Genomic DNA, 19,320 nt, shown 5'->3' on the forward strand with positions numbered 1-19,320 from the left:
ATTTTGGTGAAAGTAACGCTGCTTTCAAAGATAAAAATGCCCTTTCGCACTCTACATCCCAAACGAATTCAACTCTTTTTCTGCTTAATCGATTTAGAGGCGCTGCCAGAGTCGCAAAAATTAGGTATAAACCGTCTGTAATAGTTTGCAAACGCGACGAATCGTCGTACCGCGTCTTTATCAGTCGGTTCGTATACTTTTTAATTGCCTTTATTTTGGAGTCGTCTGGCAACAAACCTTTGGCTGAACATTTGTGACCTAAAAATGTAAATTCTGGTCGTAAAAAGTTGTATTTATTTGGGTTAAGTTTGAGATTGAAATACCTACAAGTATTGACAACTTTTGAAAGATTATTAATATGGTGTGTTTCACTACAACCTATGACGATAATATCGTCGACGTATAAAAATGCGACGTTGGGTGGTATACCCGAAAAAGCTATTGTCATCATTCGTGAGAATGAATTTGGTGCTATATTTAAACCGAATGGAAGCACTTTCCATCTAAAAGCACCTCGGTCAGTGCTGAAAGTCGTAATGTCACGTGAGTCAGGATGCAAGGGGATTTGTTGAAATCCAGAAAAAAGATCTAATGTGGAAAAATATTTTGCTCTACCGAGATTATCTAAAATATCGTCAGATCTAGCTAGTGGAAATTTATCAGCAATGAGTTTTTTGTTTACTGCGCGAAAATCTACGCACATACGATAAGCTCTTTGACCATTAGTATCCTTCTTTGGGACTACAATCAAAGGACTATTGTAATTAGAGTAACTCGGTTCAATCAAATAGTTGTCTAACAATTTATTTATTTGGAGATTTATTTCTTCGCGTTGAGAGTATGGCAATCGATGGTTTTTAACATATGCCGGCTCGTTGTCTGCCAGTCTTAATTTTTGCTCGTAGAAGTTGTTTAAAGTCATTTTGTCCGTGTCAAGAGCGAAAATGTCGGCATAATCTATGCAAAGGTCAATTAATTTACTTTGAGCATGTTGAGGTATTTGATTTTTTTAAATTGAAATAAGTTTTTTCGTACGTTTGTCTTCTGTTTCTGTCTTGTTAATTGTATAAACATTATAATTTGAAAGTTTTTCTGTCCGAATACAGTTTCTTTTCACATACTTTATATCATCCGTGGTATTTATGACTTTAATTATTGGGTTACTGGAATTAACAATGCACTTAGCTGTGAAAACGCCTTTTTCAATTTCCTGCGAGTCCTCGAAAAGTGGCTCGGGTGAATCTCCTAAATCAAAAAGTCTGAAGATTTCACATCTGATCTGGAATGATACAACTGTCGCTTTCTGTTCCGTGCAGGATTGGTATCGCGACTTTTTCATTACCTACCCAAAAGGATATAATATTTCTTTCATAATTAATAATACATTTGTTAATTTTCAGGAAATCTTTACCTAATATGCCATCGGATGGAATATTAAAGTCCTCATCTACTATATGTAAAGTATGTTTAAGAGAAGAAAAGTTTGAAAAATTTAGCTTTACGGTAATTTTACCTAAAGTCGAAACTGAATTTGAAGTGACACCGGTAATGTTGATTATGTCGTTTGTATTTAAGTAAATATTATTGTCTAAACATGGTATCTTTATTAAAGAAATGTCTGCTTGAGCGTCTACTAGGAAGGAACAAAATTTTTGTCACTCGTTAAGTTGTAATTCTATAAAATCTGAATAATTTAAATTAAACAATAGATGCCTATTGATGAGGGAAATTCGCTTACTCGGTTAGTTTGTCCTCCCCCAGTGTTCGCTCCTGAGGGGCACTCGCGTTTAAAGCGCGAACGTTTGCGTTTCTACCTCAACCGTTGTACGAGCTTGAATTGTTACCTCTATTGTTACTGCAATTTGTATTTGAATTGGAATTTGGACGTATATTACTATTGTTATTTTGGTATCTATTTCTGTTATCATATCGATATCTCTGATTATTGTGGCCGTTATATTTACTATTGTATGAAAATGAACTATTATTTCTATAACCAGTATAGCTGCGATTTGGGTAAAAACCACGGTAACTACCACGTGAATTTCTGAATGTATTGTTACCACGTGATTGAAAAGCTAAAACCTGACGCTCTGTTACTTCGTTGTTTTGTTCTACAATTAATTTCTCTACTACGTCTTTCGGATCAGTAAATGCCGTTGAGGCAACGCTGCAATTCTCCCTGCTGCAACTTTCGAGTTGCCTGGCTTGATCCTACTACGTAGAGCTCCCTTAATTTCATTATCTGAAGTTTCTCGCGTTGGTATTGCTTCACGGGCTTTACCCTCATGTTTTGATTTTAAAAACGCTATAAAGATATTATTTAAATCTTCAGTAGCGAACTGTTCAAGTAATTCAATTTTGGCTATGAAAGTTTCAAGTGCTAGAGGATCACCACTGTAGTTTTCTCTAATAGAATTAGCACATGTGTTAATGAAAATTTTCTTTTCCTCAAGTGTTGCTATGATTTGATCGTTAAGATCTGAAGCTTGATTAGAAGGTGAGGTAACGTTTGTACTAATTGGATCGTTAAGATCTGACTCTAAATTAGAAGAAGTTGAAGTTAATTTTTCACTATTTGAATCGTTAAGATTTGAATATAAATTAGAAGTAAAATTTTTGCTAGAATGACCTTCGAAGCCTGTGAAATCTGTTGACAAAGATAATCAATTTTCCTGGTTTGTGACTTTTTCGGTCGAAGATGAAGTTAAACTTTCGGAGCTTGAACCTAATTTATCGGAATCTGGTTCTGAATTAGAAGTTTTGTGAACTCTCTTCCTATCTCTAAAGTTGTACATATGTAGTTATCAGAATAGCAAAAAATTCAGTTGAAACTACTATGAAATTAATGAAGCACTTATTTGGATATAGGAATTTATAATTGAAGCCGAAATGTTGAGGAAAAAAGGGAATTGATTTACAATGAATTGTCGCTAACGACATATTTAAAAGTTTATTGGCAGAATTAATTGCACTGAAATATAATTGTATGAAAAATTTGTAAGAAATAATTGAATTTACAATGGCACGAGAGTATATAAGTATAAATTGGTAAAAATCTCAAAAATGTGTTAATCAGTTAAAAAAAATTCATATATTTTCACGGACGCACCGCTTTATTAAAAAAATTCAATTGGTTTTTCACGGAACCACCGTTTTATATCAAAAAAATCGTTTGGTTTTTCACGGTACCACCGCTTTTATAAAAAATCTTAATTGGTTTTCCGCAAACCACCGTTTATATCAAAAAATTCAATTGGGTTTTCGCCACGAGTTCATCAAATTTATAGCGTACCTGGAGACTGCTTATCTAGTTCACTCACTCTTATATGGTGATATTTTGTTGGAAAATGTACGTATTAAAAAAACTGAAGTAGAATGAAAATTTGAAAAATGGAAATTTAGGCATGTGAATCTTTAAATAGAAGATTTGTGAAATGCTTTGAAATTTTCAAAAAATGGAAGCTTGAAAGTATGAGAATTTGTAAAATGAGTTGAGGAGTTTTTAAATTAGAAATTTGAAAATATGAAAAATTTGAAGAAAATGTAAATGTTGAAACTTGAGAAAAAAATGATTAAATATAGATCTGAAAATGTTGGAATTTATAAAATGGTTCAAAAATTTTAAAATTGTTGAAAACTGAGGTATTTAAATTTAGACGCAGTAAAAACTCCAAGTCTTTTGTATAAACGGACGCACCCTTGGAATCAAAAAATGTATTATATTTAATGTGAACGCACCGCACTTAATAATATTTGCAAATTTTTGTATACATATATGTAAAAAAAAACCCTTAGGAAAAGTTTTATTAATACATACATAGATATATCATATACTTATTTTTCTGCTTCACTCCTGTTATGATGATGGCTGCCGCTGATGTTAATGCGGGCCTTCGCTGCCGACGGTGGTTGCTGCTGCTGGGCTTTGCTGTTGATGGTGTTCGTTGCTGCTGACGTTCGCTGCCGCTGGCGGTGGTACAGTTTATGGATCCGTTAACTGAATGGCATGGGTTTATGCAATCCGTTATTATGTATGTTAAATAATTGAAAATTTTGTAGAAAGTAGAATTTACTTATTTTTATTAACACCGTAGTTTTAGTTTTTAGAAAATTTGTTGTATTGTTGTATTAACTTTTAGTGAAATCTAGTGTCTCCGCTTTTTATTAGAAAGTTTTATTTGGTAGATTTGATTATGTTAATTTTGTAGAAAATTGTAATTGTATTTAACTCCGTTGCATTTAGTTTTTATTATTAAAATTGTCTTTACTAAGTTACTTTGACACCACACGCACTCAACTCACTTGTACCACCACCAAAGCCCATCACGGTCGCCATGTAAACTAACCATATACGTTAGGTTTCTCTCACCTGCAGAATATATCCTTCCTGGAGGCCGCCGCCTCCAAAGTGTCGTCCTGTTATTCACCTTAACCACTTGTACTATAGTGGCGGTGTGTGTCGCCACTCTTGATAATTAATCAGAAGCAAATTAGATTTAAAAAACACTTTTATAATTGGACACGTCCATCCAGTTCAGTGTAAAATGTATTGTGTTTCATTTTTCTGTCAGTGACGTGGGCCGCAGCTGCATTTGACAGGCGCGGGCAGTTGGCAACGCTCTAACTAAAGCTCCACTCACATAGCTAATATTATATTACGGATGTGGGGGTTTACTTTATCCTTACATAAGTAAAAAACATGATTAATGACTACATTTATACGTGTTTCATTTATTTTCATTGAGGAATAAATCGCAAAAATAAAAATCATGTTATTATAAAGTATATGTGAAGCCCCTTATATAAAATGAGTAATAGAATGAACCTTGGTTTATATATTACATTTTTAAAATGAAATTCTCCTGTTAAAAAAGTAATAGAATGAACATTGGTTTGTATATTAAATTTTTAAAATGCAAATCTCCTGCTAAAATAGGAGCAAAACCTAACTACGTTTTTTTCATTTTCGTACTTAACTACACTCCCTTTTGTGATTCAGGATTTTTGGCAAATTTTGATAAAACTCCGAACATCATTTCGTCATTATACTTCATTCGAGTGCCTTCCTTCACTGAATTCGAGTGCCTTCCACTCGCAACATAACCTCACTTTAAGCTGCCAAACTATATAGTAAACAATGATCAGGACGGACAAGGCGACAGCTGTTTCGACTATACCTTGTAAATCCCTTCAAAGCCTTTTCTCCCGGGAGTGGGAAAGCGTTCGATAAACCTAATACATGTATTTAATAGACAATTTTCCAGGGAGGAGGTAGGAGGTGGTAGGGGAAAAGGTAGACCCTTCCAGGTCTTGCAGTAACGTGCCATGATTGACCGTATCAAAAGCTTTTGATAGGTCTAGCGCTATGAGTACTGTTCTATGGTGGGGGTTCTGATTTAAACCGCAGTTTATCTGGGTGCTGATGGCATTTAGCGCGGTGGTGGTGCTATGGAGTTTTCTGAAGCCCTTCTGATGACAGGCTAGCTGCAAATTTGCTTGGAAATAGGGGAGCAAAATGGTTTCAAGCGTCTTTGCTACTGGCGATAGGAGAGATATCGGACGATACGAATCTCCTATGTTAGCTGGTTTCCCAGGAGTAGCGGAACCACCTTGGCCATTTTCCATTTTTCGGGTATGACAAAGGTGGAAAGAGACAGGTTGAAGATATGCGCTAAGTATTTGAAACCCTCTTTCCCTAGGCTTTTAAGCATCGGCATGGCTATGCCGTCTGGGCCCACTACTTTGCATGGTTTAGCGTGACCAATGGCATCTTCAAGAATGATTGAGTCCGTAGTGTTACCAGAAGTTTGTTTTAACGACCAAACTGAAAAACCCTATCAAAAACCAGGATCTATGTTATAAAATAACTCCGTCCTCTTGGCAAATACTAGAAGCTTCCTAGGACTTAAGCCACTAGCTGGAGTCTTAGCCTGGCAAGTGCAGGGCACGAGCACAGAACGTGCTCTTTCATTTCCTCCTCCAACCCTCACTTCCTTTATCTGCTATCACTTACCAAGCCTAATTTAAAAGCAAGTGACGCCAGAAAGCAGTGTCCAGTCAGAATACGCGTCATAAGTCCAATGTCCTCTCTTTTTAATGATAGAAGCAACTTTGTTAGTCTAAGGTTGTAAGACCTACACATAATTTTCGACACATTACAGTCCCGCACTTGAGCCCACGCCTTTCCCGCTTGGTCGATCATGTGCACCTCTCGCCTTCGCTTAATCTCGCCCAGTCTAATTGGGACGTCTACGGAGCAAGCTTCAAGGGATGCGCCCTTTTTAGCTAGTTCGTCCGCTTTTTCATTCCCATCTATTCCCATATGCCCTGGGACCCAATATAGATGTATGCTTCTCCCTGTCCCGATTCTCTCCAGAGACTGTTTACACTCTAACACGCATTTAGATGCTGTGCTACGCGAGATTATTGCCTTAATTGCTGCTCGACTGTCAATATAAAAGTTAACACGGTTGCAGCTTAACCTATTCTCTTCCAGGGTTTCTACTGCTTTGGTTACGGCTAATATTTCCGCTTCGAAAACGCTACAGTAATCCGGCAGCCTGTAGGATCTGGTTATTTCCGGATCAGCGCAGTATACCGCAGACCCTACTCCTTCCACTATTTTGGAACCATCGGTGTACACATGTATCGCCTCTTCCGCCATTTGCGCACCCTTACGTCAACCTTCCACATCTATTGTGGCCTTAAGATCTCCCTCGAAGCGCAGATAGGGAATATGTAGTCACTTCGTCTTGTGATTGATGACGCTATACTACTATGGCCATATGGTCGGCGCTCAAGCTGCCCCGAAGGACCGAGGCTGGTTGCGGTCGTTAACGCTTTGTTCTTTGCTACCAGGTCTACAGGTGAGATGTGCAGAATGGCATACTGTGCAGCCGTCGGGGTTGTTTTCAGGGCATCGATAGTCTGCATACCCCCTCTAATTTTTTGTGGTATATTGTTTTTTGTGTGGCTTTCCACCAAACATGAACTCCATAGTATAGAATAGGGCTTACAATAGCTGTAAAAATCCAATGAGAAAGAGAGGGCGATAAGCCCCACGTACACTCCAGCATTCTTTTACATGCATAGAGTGCCGTTGAAGCCTTCTTGACCCTCTCCTCTACGTTGAGCTTCCATGACAGCTTACCGTCTAGGATGATTCCTAGATATTTTGTGCAAGGTTTTTCCTGTAAGGTCACCCCTCCTAACTTAGGCCTGGTCCAATTTGGGACCTTGTACCTCTTTGTAAACAAGACCATATCCTTTTCCTCCGCATTGACTTTCAACCCGACATTAGATGCCCAGGTATGAATATCCCGAAGCGCCCGATCCATCAAAGAACTAATAGTTGGAAGGCACTTTGTAACGAAGCTTTTCCTTGCCCCGGTGCTTCTTCAGTAACTGCTGGGGTATACTCGCCGTGTCCAAGGTTCGTTTAGAATGAATTTGTATTTCGGGGCGCCTTGCAAATCGTTTTCATATAAATTCACTTTATTGGTAAATTCCCTAAACTATAACATAAAATGTATAAAATGTGTATCTATAATTCACTTAATTTCATTGCTTGCTTTATAATTCGTGATGGGCTAGCGGTCCCTCGTGTCCCGTTAGGAACGTTCTGTTAGGGCGCCGTACTGGTCGCCGTCTAGGTATGTGTGAATGTGTCTCGGAGACGCCTTGCGCCGGCGTGTTCCTATTATGGTTAGTGGCAGTGCTAAGCCTGCTGGGGCCAGCGTCGTATGCCTGCGTATCTCTGCTGCGGTCAACGTCGTATGTAGGCGTAGTTCTGCTGCTGCCAACGTCGTGCGTATTCGTGGCTCTGCCAGCGTCGTATTTATGGGTGGCTCTGCTGCCAACGTCGTGTGTATGCGTGACTCTGCTGTGGCCAACGTCGTATATTTGCGTAGCTCTGCTGCGGCCAACGTCGTATGTAAGCGTGACTCTGCTGTGGCCAACGTCGTGTGTATGCGTAACTCTGCTGGCGTCGTGTGTATGCGTGACTCTGCCGCCGAGGCTTATGGCGATGGCGCGCGGGCTCGTGACGTTGTGGGCCTTCGCTTAGCGGGGAGCGAGCGTAGTGTAAGGCATTGTAGAGCGGTCAAAACCAGCTTACCCACAATCCTCAACCCACGGCTCTCTCCTATGACGGGAACTGTCTTGCGATGGTCAAAACCGATACGCCTTTCAGATGCCCTTCAATTGCTGCTCAGGTGCCAGTCGCAACTTTGCGCCCCGTTAGGTGAGATCCGTTAGCCTCGGTACAGTCACGTTGTTGCGTTTCACCTCGGCTCACTCCTACTGCGGTTGCCGATGTACTTCTGCCGCGGACGACGTTTGGCTGAGCGCGGGATCACGATGCTGCGGCGGGCGTTTGCTTGCGACGGAGCAAGCGTGATCTAAAGCGTTGTAGAGCGGTCAAAACCTGCTTACCCACAATCTTCAGTCCACGACTTTCTCCTATGAAACGCACTGGCTTGCAATGGTCAAAATCGATATGCCTTCCAGAGCGCTCCAATAGTAGCTCCGGTCGCAACCACAACCGCGTGCTGACTGACTCCTGTCTTCTCGTGTTGCCCTTTTTATAGCCAATGCTCTTGATGTTGCTAGCATAGTTCGTTGCGTTGCCATGGTTACGGTGTTGCTGTGGCGTGTTGCGGCAACTTGTTGCGCTAGTGATGCTTCTGACACTTGTTTGTGCCCCGTGTTGTGTTGACAATGTTGCTAATCGTGTTTTTATGATGTTTCAGAGACTTGTTTGTGTCTCGTGTTGTCTGTAGTACTGCTCCTGTGTTATGGGGTGGTGGTTTTGTGTGGGCCAAATTAATGAATTATATTTGGTCCTCACACTCCCCCCCCCCCCCCCCCCCCCCCCACTTCGGCTATTTAAACCCCCGTGTCTGCTACTTAGATCGTTACCTTCCTTCTGTTCATCGTGATTTTATACCTATCGGTTCGGAATTTCACCCGGGGGTTGCACCTCCCTTCGGCGATGTCGGTGAACAACTCTCGTACTTTGTTTGCCACCTCCGGGAATTGTTCTAGCGCTGGGCCCTCTGCATCCTCGGCGAGTATTATTGTTCGGCCGTATTCCGGTCCCTCCGCTGGGTTTGAACCAGGTTCTGCCTGCGGCGGCTTACGGCTGGGCTGGGCGCGCACTGTTTTGGCGTGTGTTTGTGTTATAGGATATGGCTGGTCGACGGTGGTGGTGGTATGTGGTCGTTTTCTGTTCGGTGCATGGCTGCGGCGGATCGTGGCTAAGATTTCTGCGCGTTTCCGGGCTGCCATCTCCTCCGTAAACGGCTGCTGTATGAGCCCCCTTCTCGCCGTCCTGTATAGCGTAGGACTCTTTCGATGCTTTCCAGCACGTATATGCCACAGTCGTTGTCATTGCTCTGCTGCGGCACGGCTAACTGTAACTCCTGGTCCATGAAGTCCGAACTCCCGTATCTCTGCTGGTACTCCCACCGCAGGAACTTCAGCCACGCCTCAGTCGCGTATGTGACCTTGCCCCTGACCCTGGAATCGGCTATCCATATGTAGCGCTCTTGCCAGCACTCCACATCAGCCACGTGGTGGGTCATTCCCCGATTCGCTAGCGCCAGTAAGTACCAATGGTTCGATACATTGTGGGGTGCCAGTATGATGCGCTTACCAAACAGGTCCGTATTCCTCAGCCATCGGTGTATGCGCCGATGGTTTTCATCCTCGTTATCCTTCTGGGTGAGTTGCCAAATTACGAATGGGCTTAATGTTGTACCCTGTTGCCCGTACATGATCTCCAGTTCCTTCGCCCACGCGTCGATGACCGTGTCGGTGAGCCAGCGGCTTCCCTCGAGGGAACGGAGATCGGTCGCGTAGAGTGCGATACCTCGTGGTCCCGGTGGGAAACTTATCTCCGGCCCTTCCTTCTCCTGCGCTAATTGCTCATCGTCCGATGATAGCTCGATCGTGTCGGCCTGTTTTATTGGGCTATGTGGCCGGTTGGCATTGCCCTTGCCAATTGTGGCGGCCTGGTCTACCCGTACCCTTCCCAGGATGTTGGTTGTTGTCGGTGGTCCGGTTGTTGGCATGTCGGCCTCGACCGAGGCAACCTCCCGTACTGCTGCGAGTGTGGCGTTCGCAAACGAAGCAATTGCGCGTCTGGCTATGGATCCGGCGATAGCTGTGTTCGCCATGACTATGCGTGCTGTCTGCGCGTACGAGACAGAAGCGCGTCGGGCGTTCGCTACGATGGTGGCTGCGTTTGCCGCAGCTATACGAACGGCGTATACGGCTGCCTTGGGATCACTGTCGGCGTCCTGAGCGGTTGCGCGTGCTGCGGGGCGCATATCGTCGGCGGTGGCGTTGGGGGCGTCTGCGTGTGCTTGCATACCGGCGGCGCTGGCGTAGGCAGCGATCGCTGCTCGGTCTTGTTCCGTAGTACGCGTGCCGTTGGCGTCGGTGTTCGTAGCATTTGGTGGTGTAATGGCGCGTGCGACGTCAACGTGCGTATTTGCGCGAGTAGTTGCACGCAGGTTGTTGACGTCGCCGCCCGTAGTTTTCAGTGGTGTGATGTTGCGTGCGACGTCAGCGTACGAGTTTGCGTGTGTAGGTCCACGCGCGTTGCTGACGTCGGCGCCAGTAGCTCCTTCCAGCAGCGTTTTGCTTCCCCCTCCTCGTAGCGCTGGCGCATACGCTTGGCGCTGTTAGATAATTTGGCCTTATAACCCTCCATTGTAGATTGTTGGTTTGTCAAGAAATTCGTAGCAAAAGAACGTGTGTCCAAGGTTCGTTTACAATGAATTTGTATTTCGGGGCGCCTTGCAAATCGTTTTCATATAAATTCACTTTATTGGTAAATTCCCTAAACTATAATATAAAATGTATAAAATGTGTATCTATAATTCACTTAATTTCATTGCTTGCTTTATAATTCGTGATGGGCTAGCGGTCCCTCGTGTCCCGTTAGGAACGTTGTGTTAGGGCGCCGTACTCGTCGCCGTCTAGGTATGTGTGAATGTGTCTCGGTGACGCCTTGCGCCGGCGTGTTCCTATTATGGTTAGTGGTAGTGCTAAGCCTGCTGCGGCCAGCGTCGTATGCATGCGTATCTCTGCTGCGGCCAACGTCGTATGTACGCGTAGTTCTGCTGCTGCCAACGTCGTGCGTATTCGTGGCTCTGCCAGCGTCGTATTTATGGGTGGCTCTGCTGCCAACGTCGTGTGTATGCGTGACTCTGCTGTGGCCAACGTCGTATATTTGCGTAGCTCTGCTGCGGCCAACGTCGTATGTAAGCGTGACTCTGCTGTGGCCAACGTCGTGTGTATGCGTAACTCTGCTGGCGTCGTGTGTATGTGTGACTCTGCCGCCGAGGCTTTTGGCGATGGCGCGCGGGCTCGTGACGTTGTGGGCCTTCGCTTAGCGGGGAGCGAGCGTAGTTTAAGGCGTTGTAGAGCGGTCAAAACCAGCTTACCCACAATCCTCAACCCACTGCTCTCTCCTATGACGCGAACTGTCTTGCAATGGTCAAAACCGATACGCCTTTCAGATGCCCTTCAATTGCTGCTCAGGTGACAGTCGCAACTTTGCGCCCCGTTAGGTGAGATTCGTTAGCCTCGGTACAGTCACGTTGTTGCGTTTCACCTCGACTCACTCCTACTGCGGTTGTCGACGTACTTCTGCCGCGGACGACGTTTGGCTGAGCGCGGGATCACGATACTGTGGCGGGCGTTTGCTTGCGAGGGAGCAAGCGTGATCTAAAGCGTTGTAGAGCGGTCAAAACCTGCTTACCCACAATCTTCAGTCCACGACTTTCTCCTATGAAACGCACTGGCTTGCAATGGTCAAAACCGATATGCCTTCCAGAGCGCTCCAATAGTAGCTCCGGTCGCAACCACAACCGCGTGCTGACTGACTCCTGTCTTCTCGTGTTGCCCTTTTTATAGCCAATGCTCTTGATGTTGCTAGCATAGTTCGTTGCGTTGCCTTGGTTACGGTGTTGCTGTGGCGTGTTGCAGCAACTTGTTGCGCTAGTGATGTTTCTGACACTTGTTTGTGTCCCGTGTTGTGTTGGCAATGTTGCTAATCGTGTTTTTATGATGTTTCAGAGACTTGTTTGTGTCTCGTGTTGTCTGTAGTACTGCTCCTGTGTTATGGGGTGGTGGTTTTGTGTGGGCCAAATTAATGAATTATATTTGGTCCTCACAACTTTCCACTTATGACAATTGCAACGTAATCTGCGTAAGCCGTAAGTTTTACGGGTCCTTCATCGAATCGCCTGAGCAGTTGGTTGACGACCATCGTCCACAGCAGAGGTGATAGCACCCCTCCCTGCGGTGTGCCCCTGTCCACTGATTTCGTGGCCTCGTACGATCCCCATTGTGATGTAATTTTTCTGCAATCTGGTAATCTGGTAGGAAAGCTATACGAGCAGTTCCCCAAGAGTGCGGTACATTATTCAGCCTTATGCACCCATCGAATATTATTTTAAGCCATTCCACGACCGCCATACTTGAAACTTGTAGCAAGGCCGGGGTTATATACCGTCTGGGCCCGGCGATTTAAACTTAGAAAACGTTTTCACTGCCCATTCTATCTTGGTATCGGTCACCAAGCCCGGCACTACCCGCTCCGTGATCGAAGTGTGAGTGATGTGTGCTGGCTCTTCTAAACCGTCTCCTGATGGGAAATGTGTGTCGAGAAGCACCTCAAGGGATGCCTCACTATTACGTGACCATTCCCCGTTCTCTTTCTTTATTAGTCCCTGGACTATGTTTCCCTTTGCTAGAACTTTTTTCAACCATGCTGTTTCGCGGGAGCAAAAAAAATAAAAATATACGTAAATTATTTAAAAAAATAAAAAGCGCCGCTGGCGAAAATTTGGAATAAAAGATCGCGCCATTTTTTATTCCAAATTTTCCATTTTTTTCGTAAAATAAACAAATGGAATTAAATGAAAAAGGTTCATTTTCCTCGTTGGTACTATTTAAAATTTTTTCATTCGTTGGAACAATTTAAAGCGTCTGGTACCACCATGCAAGCAGTGAATTAGATAAAATGGCTGTATGCTTGTGTTCGCGGAAAGTAAACAAATAAACTATTACATTTTGCAATAATAATACGTAAATTTAAACAAATTAAAATAATTGTTTATAAACATTATAAAGTGTACTTACGCATAAAATTCTTGTGAAAGTGTTCGTATGTAGATAAAAAGTGATAATTATACCATGGTAACTTTAACAACTAATTACTAGTAAATTTTTAATAAAAATTAAAAATTACTCACTGATTCTCGTTGGGGAGCTCCCTGAGAACCTTTGTGCAAAATTTCAAAGGTGAAACCCCTTTGGTTTACGAATAAAACCAGTTGGTCCTTTAATGTATAGCCGACCCGTTATAGAAGATAATTCTAGACGCAGATCTAAACAGAAATTGTAAAATCATGTCATATACTTGATACTGGTATCATGGGTGGTAACAGACGGGTCGTAAGTTATACCTTTAGAAAGTGGCGAAATGGGTGGGTATTGCGCCAACCGACGTATTTGCTGCCATCAAAGTAAGAACCGCAGAATAAAAATTATGTTTTCATAAGAAGTTGGGATGCTGCTTGGAGTATTATATAAAGAAGTTTTTAGCGCTATACGCTATGTCTGGATATGCGTACCGTCCAACGAAGGAAAGCTCAATGGAGAGGAGCCATCTTGCTGTCGTTGCTGTCGTTACACGAAAATATGTTACTCATACGCCACGGCACCCAAAAACAATAAAAGTATTTCGATTAAGCCATACCATTGGTAAAATTTTAGAAATTGGGCGTAGCGCTGTTTACATTTAAAAGAAAAAAATTTTTAACTCTGATGCATATCAAAAGCCGTTGAATATATCGTGCTGAAATTTCGCTTGGAGGTAGTTCTTGCAATCATATTTATACTTTGTAAAATTAACATAATCGAGTGGCGGCTACGCCCACCCAAAATCTTATGGTAACTGAAAATTCAATATCTTTGCGGGTATAACTGAATTATACTGATATTTGCCTAAGTAGTGATATGGTGTAGCAAATAATAATATATAATAATAAATAATAATGCTAATAATCAACAGAGAAACAAAAATAACTCTGCTGCTAAAGACAATGTTATTTTAACGCGGTCAAAAACAAAGGGCGTCGAACCCAACGTGAAACAACCACAAAAAGCAATAGAAAAAATGCAGTGTCAGGTGGAATTTCACTCTCTTCAACAGCTGAGTGCTAGTAATTTTGATAATGCGAGCCGAAGTCTTGTTGGTGGTGAAGATGCTGCTGCTGCTGGCATCGCTGATATTAGGCGTGTGAATGCTGGTAGTTATTCTGCTGTAGCTGGCGCTGTTTCTGATACTGTAGAGTCTGTCGCTTCATTTCCCAAAGTGATGGAATGAATAACCAAAAGGCACGTCCAATAGTTGTTGGTAGTAACTCTAATGCTAGTTTAGAAGTTAGTGTACGATTTAAATGGTTTCATCTGTCATCTTTTAAGCCATATGTGAATGCTGAAACTATAGTTGACTATGTATCAAGAACTGCAAATATTTCGCCTTTATTAATGCGCTGCCAAAAACTTACGAAAAGGGACGTAGATGAAAAGTCCTTACAGAGTGTTAATTTTAAGCTTGGGATCTCAGCATCTAATTACAATAAGTTGCTCGATTCGTCAGTTTGGCCATCGGATGTAAAAGTAAGGCCGATTCGTTTTTTTCAAAGGACTGTGGTGCAAAAGGACAACTCATAAGTCCTCGCTCCGTCACCAATAATAACTGCTACAATACCTGTCTAATTGATGATGTCCGTTCTTTAAAGCACTCAATATCAATATATTTTCAAAACATATCAGGCATGAGAACTAAGGCTTCTGCTGTATTTGCTGCTACCTCTAGTGAAGACTACGATTTGATAGTTCTTGTTGAGACGTGGCTTACTGCGGACTTTTTTAGTAATGAGTTTTTTGATAAAAATTTGTATAACATATATCGCAAAGATCGTGATTGTGTAAGTACGGGACTTTATCGAGGTGGAGGGGTGCTAATTGTTGTAAGAAAAAACCTACAAACCTCCGAGGTTCCTCTTAACATCGCTGATACTTCTACTGATCAGCTTATAATCAGTATAAAAGGCAAAACAGAATGTCTATTTGTCAGTGTTTCTTATATACCACCAAATAGTGCAGATAGTGTTTATGAAAATCACGTTAATAATATAATGCATGTTTCGAGCACTAAGCTGAATTCTAAATTTTGTATTTTAGGGGATTTTAACTTAAATAAAATCGTATGGAATTATCTTCCAGGTGAGAAAACTCTCATACCTACTAATGTAAATCAAGCTAGTGAAATGTACTTAGATGATAATTTTTATAGTTTACAGTTAGTTCAAATCAATGATTTTGAAAATACGCTAGGTAAAACGATCTTATATTTGTTAGTAATGATCTTAATTATAATTTCATTCGTTCTCTCTGCCCGTTATCTAATACTGATAAACATCACGTACCATTGATATTGGAGATTAAGTTTTATGAATTTGGAAATATTAAACTCAATAATGAAGTTGGTTTCAATTATAGCCGATGTGATTTTGCCTTGATCAATAATTTGATTTCAAATATTGAATGGCAGTGTCTTTTTAATAATCGCAGTCTTTCAGACTGCTTTGACTTATTCAAAAGTAATATCTCGGAAATAATGAATATTAATATTCCTCGTTTCCCGGCAAGGGTTTACAAGTTGCCGTGGTATACCAAAAGCTTAAAGACTCTAAAAAATTTGCGTAATAAATATCATAAACTTTTTTAAAAATCAGGAAGTCCCGAACTCAAGCAGCAATATCTGAATTACGCGAAGGAGTTTAATTGTATTGATAAGTTTCTGTACAATCGATATATTCTCAATTTCGAAAATAATATCAAATCGAAACCTAAATTGTTTTGGAATTTCATTCGCTCCAAACAATCGGTTTCAACAATACCGTTGTCTGTGTCTTACAAGGGCAAGAATTCATCATCGTCTAGTGATTCAGCCAATTTGTTTGCAGAATTTTTTAAAGCAAACTTTGCTGCTGATGATCCGTGGAATGACGGCGGGGATATGTTGAATGAGATAACGTCTTGTTTCGACTTCTCCTCATTAGTTCTAGATATTGATGATATTATCTTAAGTATTCAGACGATCAAGAGCTCCAAGCAATGTGATTATCAAGAATTTTCATCTTTTTTCCTGAAGCAATGTGTAGCTTCCGCTGCAGAGCCCTTGTTGCATATATTTAATTTATCATTAAAGTCTGGTATCTTTTTGGATGAATGGAAAACTACTTTTATTCAACCTATTCATAAAAGTGGTAGTAAAATTGACGTTACAAACTATCGGCCAATATCGAAGATCCCCGTGATTTCAAAACTTTTTGAGAAAACGGTGATGTTTAAATTATCGTCCGTAGTCAAGCGTTATATTTGCCCATGTCAACATGGCTTCGTTCCGGGGGGTTCAACAGTAACTAAACTGGTCGTTTTTTCGAATTACTGCATCTCGTCTTTTACTCATGGTTGTCAAGTTGACTGCATATATACGGACATATCCAAAGCTTTTGACAGAGTTTCGCACAAAGCTCTATTGGCTAAATTGCGAAAAATTGGTTTCCACTCAACATTTTTACAATGGATTTATTCATACTTATCCAATAGGATAAATTTTGTTGTTATTGACAACGTAAAGTCATCACCTTACGTAGCAACCTCAGGTGTGCCCACTTTTCTTTATTCTCTTTATCAATGATGTAAGTGCTTGTTTCAAGCAATGCAATTATCTCCTTTACGCTGATGATTTGAAAATTTTTTTCAGAATAAAGAACGAGTCTGATACTCTCATACTAAAATCTGAGTTAAATAATTTTAATGAGTGGTGCTGTAAAAATAAGCTTGCCCTGAATGCCAACAAATGTTATTACATAACTTATTCCAAATTATGTAATAAATTGATTTCGTCTTACTATGTCTCTGATAAGCCGTTACTTAGGGTGAATAAAATTCGGGATTTATATGTTGTATTTGATTCGTCTTTTACATTCACCGAGCACTTAAATTTTAGTATCCCCAAAGCATATTCCTTACTGGCCTTTATTAAAAGAAATCGATCCGAGTTTAAAGACCCATATACTAAAAAACTATTATACAATGCCTTTGTACGGTCAAGGCTTGAGTATTGTTCCATGATATGGAGTCCTTATTATGAGGTACACAATAAGAGAGTCAAACGTGTGCAAAAAATATTCATGAAGTACTGTTTATACGATATAAACTTCGATCTGCCTCTTCCTCCATATATCTCTAGGTGTAAGCAAATTAATCTTCACACATTAGAAAGTAGAAGAGTAATTACATTTATAATGTTTATTTATGATATTTCCAATGGCAATATTGATACTGTTAGAGTCTTGAACTTTTATGTTCCATCACGGACTTTGCGCCAATATACTATATTTGTAATTGACCAGTTTAGATCTAATTACGCACTTAATGGCCCGATCACTCGCGCTCTAATTGCTATTAACTCAATCAATAATAATTATTGTATTGATTTTTCGATATCTCGTCGCAGATTTAAAAATATATTATTTTCCATTTTAAATTAACTTTACTGTAAATAAACCTTATGTTTAATATAGTCTGTAAGATTCTTGTAAATCATAGAATGAATAAAGAAATATGAAATATGAAATTACAACAAATAAAAAAGTTTTTAAAATGGGCGTATCCGCCTCTTCTCTCTAAAAACACTCCTGATACCATAAATGGAATGAAAATATTCCAATTTTTACCAAATTTGATAGAGGGATGGTTTTTGTGACAAAAACTTATGGATGAAGACGGCTAAAAGCCACCAAGCTATACGGCTGTCCTTCTGTTCATCCGTTAGCATGATGACTGGATCAAAAATTCAGATATCCTTTCCAATTTTAGGTCTTGAATGAAGAAATATAAAAGTCGGTACTAGTTTAGCTCCTTTTTGCATTACAAAAGTTGGGTAATCATGGCATCGCGCTACCGAATAAATCGGATAAAAAATTACCATTTATGTCTAAGGTTCTTGAACGACTAATGCACTCACTGCTTAGCCAGTAACAATCTGGATTTAGACCTAACAGGAGCTGTACCACAACTCTTCTAAAGGTCACCGAAGACATAAGATCAAACATAAATAAAAACAAGTAAGGAAGTCTAAGTTCGGGTGAAACCGAACATTACATACCAGCTGTACACTTGAAATGCTGTTTTTTGTTTTGTGTGCAAGGCTGCGCAATAATACATATACAAATGGTTCTATTCTGAACTAATTTTCGTTTAAAAGAAGCAAAGAGGATACAGAGGCTAACACCAATAATTTTAGCGGGTAATAATGCAGTTTTCCTTCAGATATGGGGATTTCCCTACTGTTTATTTTAAAATAAAGATATAACAGAATGTTTAGGCCAGTGGCCTAATTAATTTTCTACCGGGTAGCCGCCCTCGACTTAACTATTTTTTCGTTTGTCAGCAAGCAACGGCTAACTTCCAATCGTCCTCTTGATCCAGCATTTTCTTTCGTTAAGAGAGAAAATTCGGGGTTCGGTGGCGATTTGGAAGTTGCCGTCGGCTCTGATTTAGTTTGCAAGTCAACAATTCACCAGCTGTTTCTGCGTTCGATTTTGGAATTTCCATTTACAAAAAAACGTAAGTTCCTAAATTCCTTTATTGTGATACTTAATTAATTCATATTGACGAAATAAAGACATGTTTTAATTATTATACATATTTCTATGTATAAATACTAATTACCTTGTTTTTATTTCTTTTCCGCAAAACACAACTGGTTTCATTCCCGCTAATTGTGTTCACAGAACAATAAACATAAACACACAAATGCCATTGTACTAAAAACGTTATTACAAAAAAAAAGGGAGGGGTTATTAACGAAATTTTCCAATTTTTACTAGAAATAGCTTATTACCTGCATCTATGCACTTTTACAAAGTCTTTTATATAAAAGAAGGCGATTTAACCGATTTAGTCCATTTTTACTAAAAATATTTCCTGTTAAACACCAAATTTTTCATGGAGTTACGGCTCCAGAAACGTTGGGAAATGCATTGTAAGAAAGGGGCAGTGCCACGCCCATTTTTCAAGATTTGAATTTTTTCCCATTTCTTGTTATAATGGCACAAATTACGATTGGTACAAAACTATTTTTCGCTAAGATCTAACTTATTATTTTTGCCTACGACCCTTTTTAAGTTGATATGTATAAAAGTGGGCGTGGTCCTTAAC

The sequence above is a fragment of the Eurosta solidaginis genome, chromosome 4 (genome assembly GCF_040869045.1).
Source record: "Eurosta solidaginis isolate ZX-2024a chromosome 4, ASM4086904v1, whole genome shotgun sequence".
Classification (NCBI taxonomy): Eukaryota; Metazoa; Arthropoda; class Insecta; order Diptera; family Tephritidae; genus Eurosta; species Eurosta solidaginis.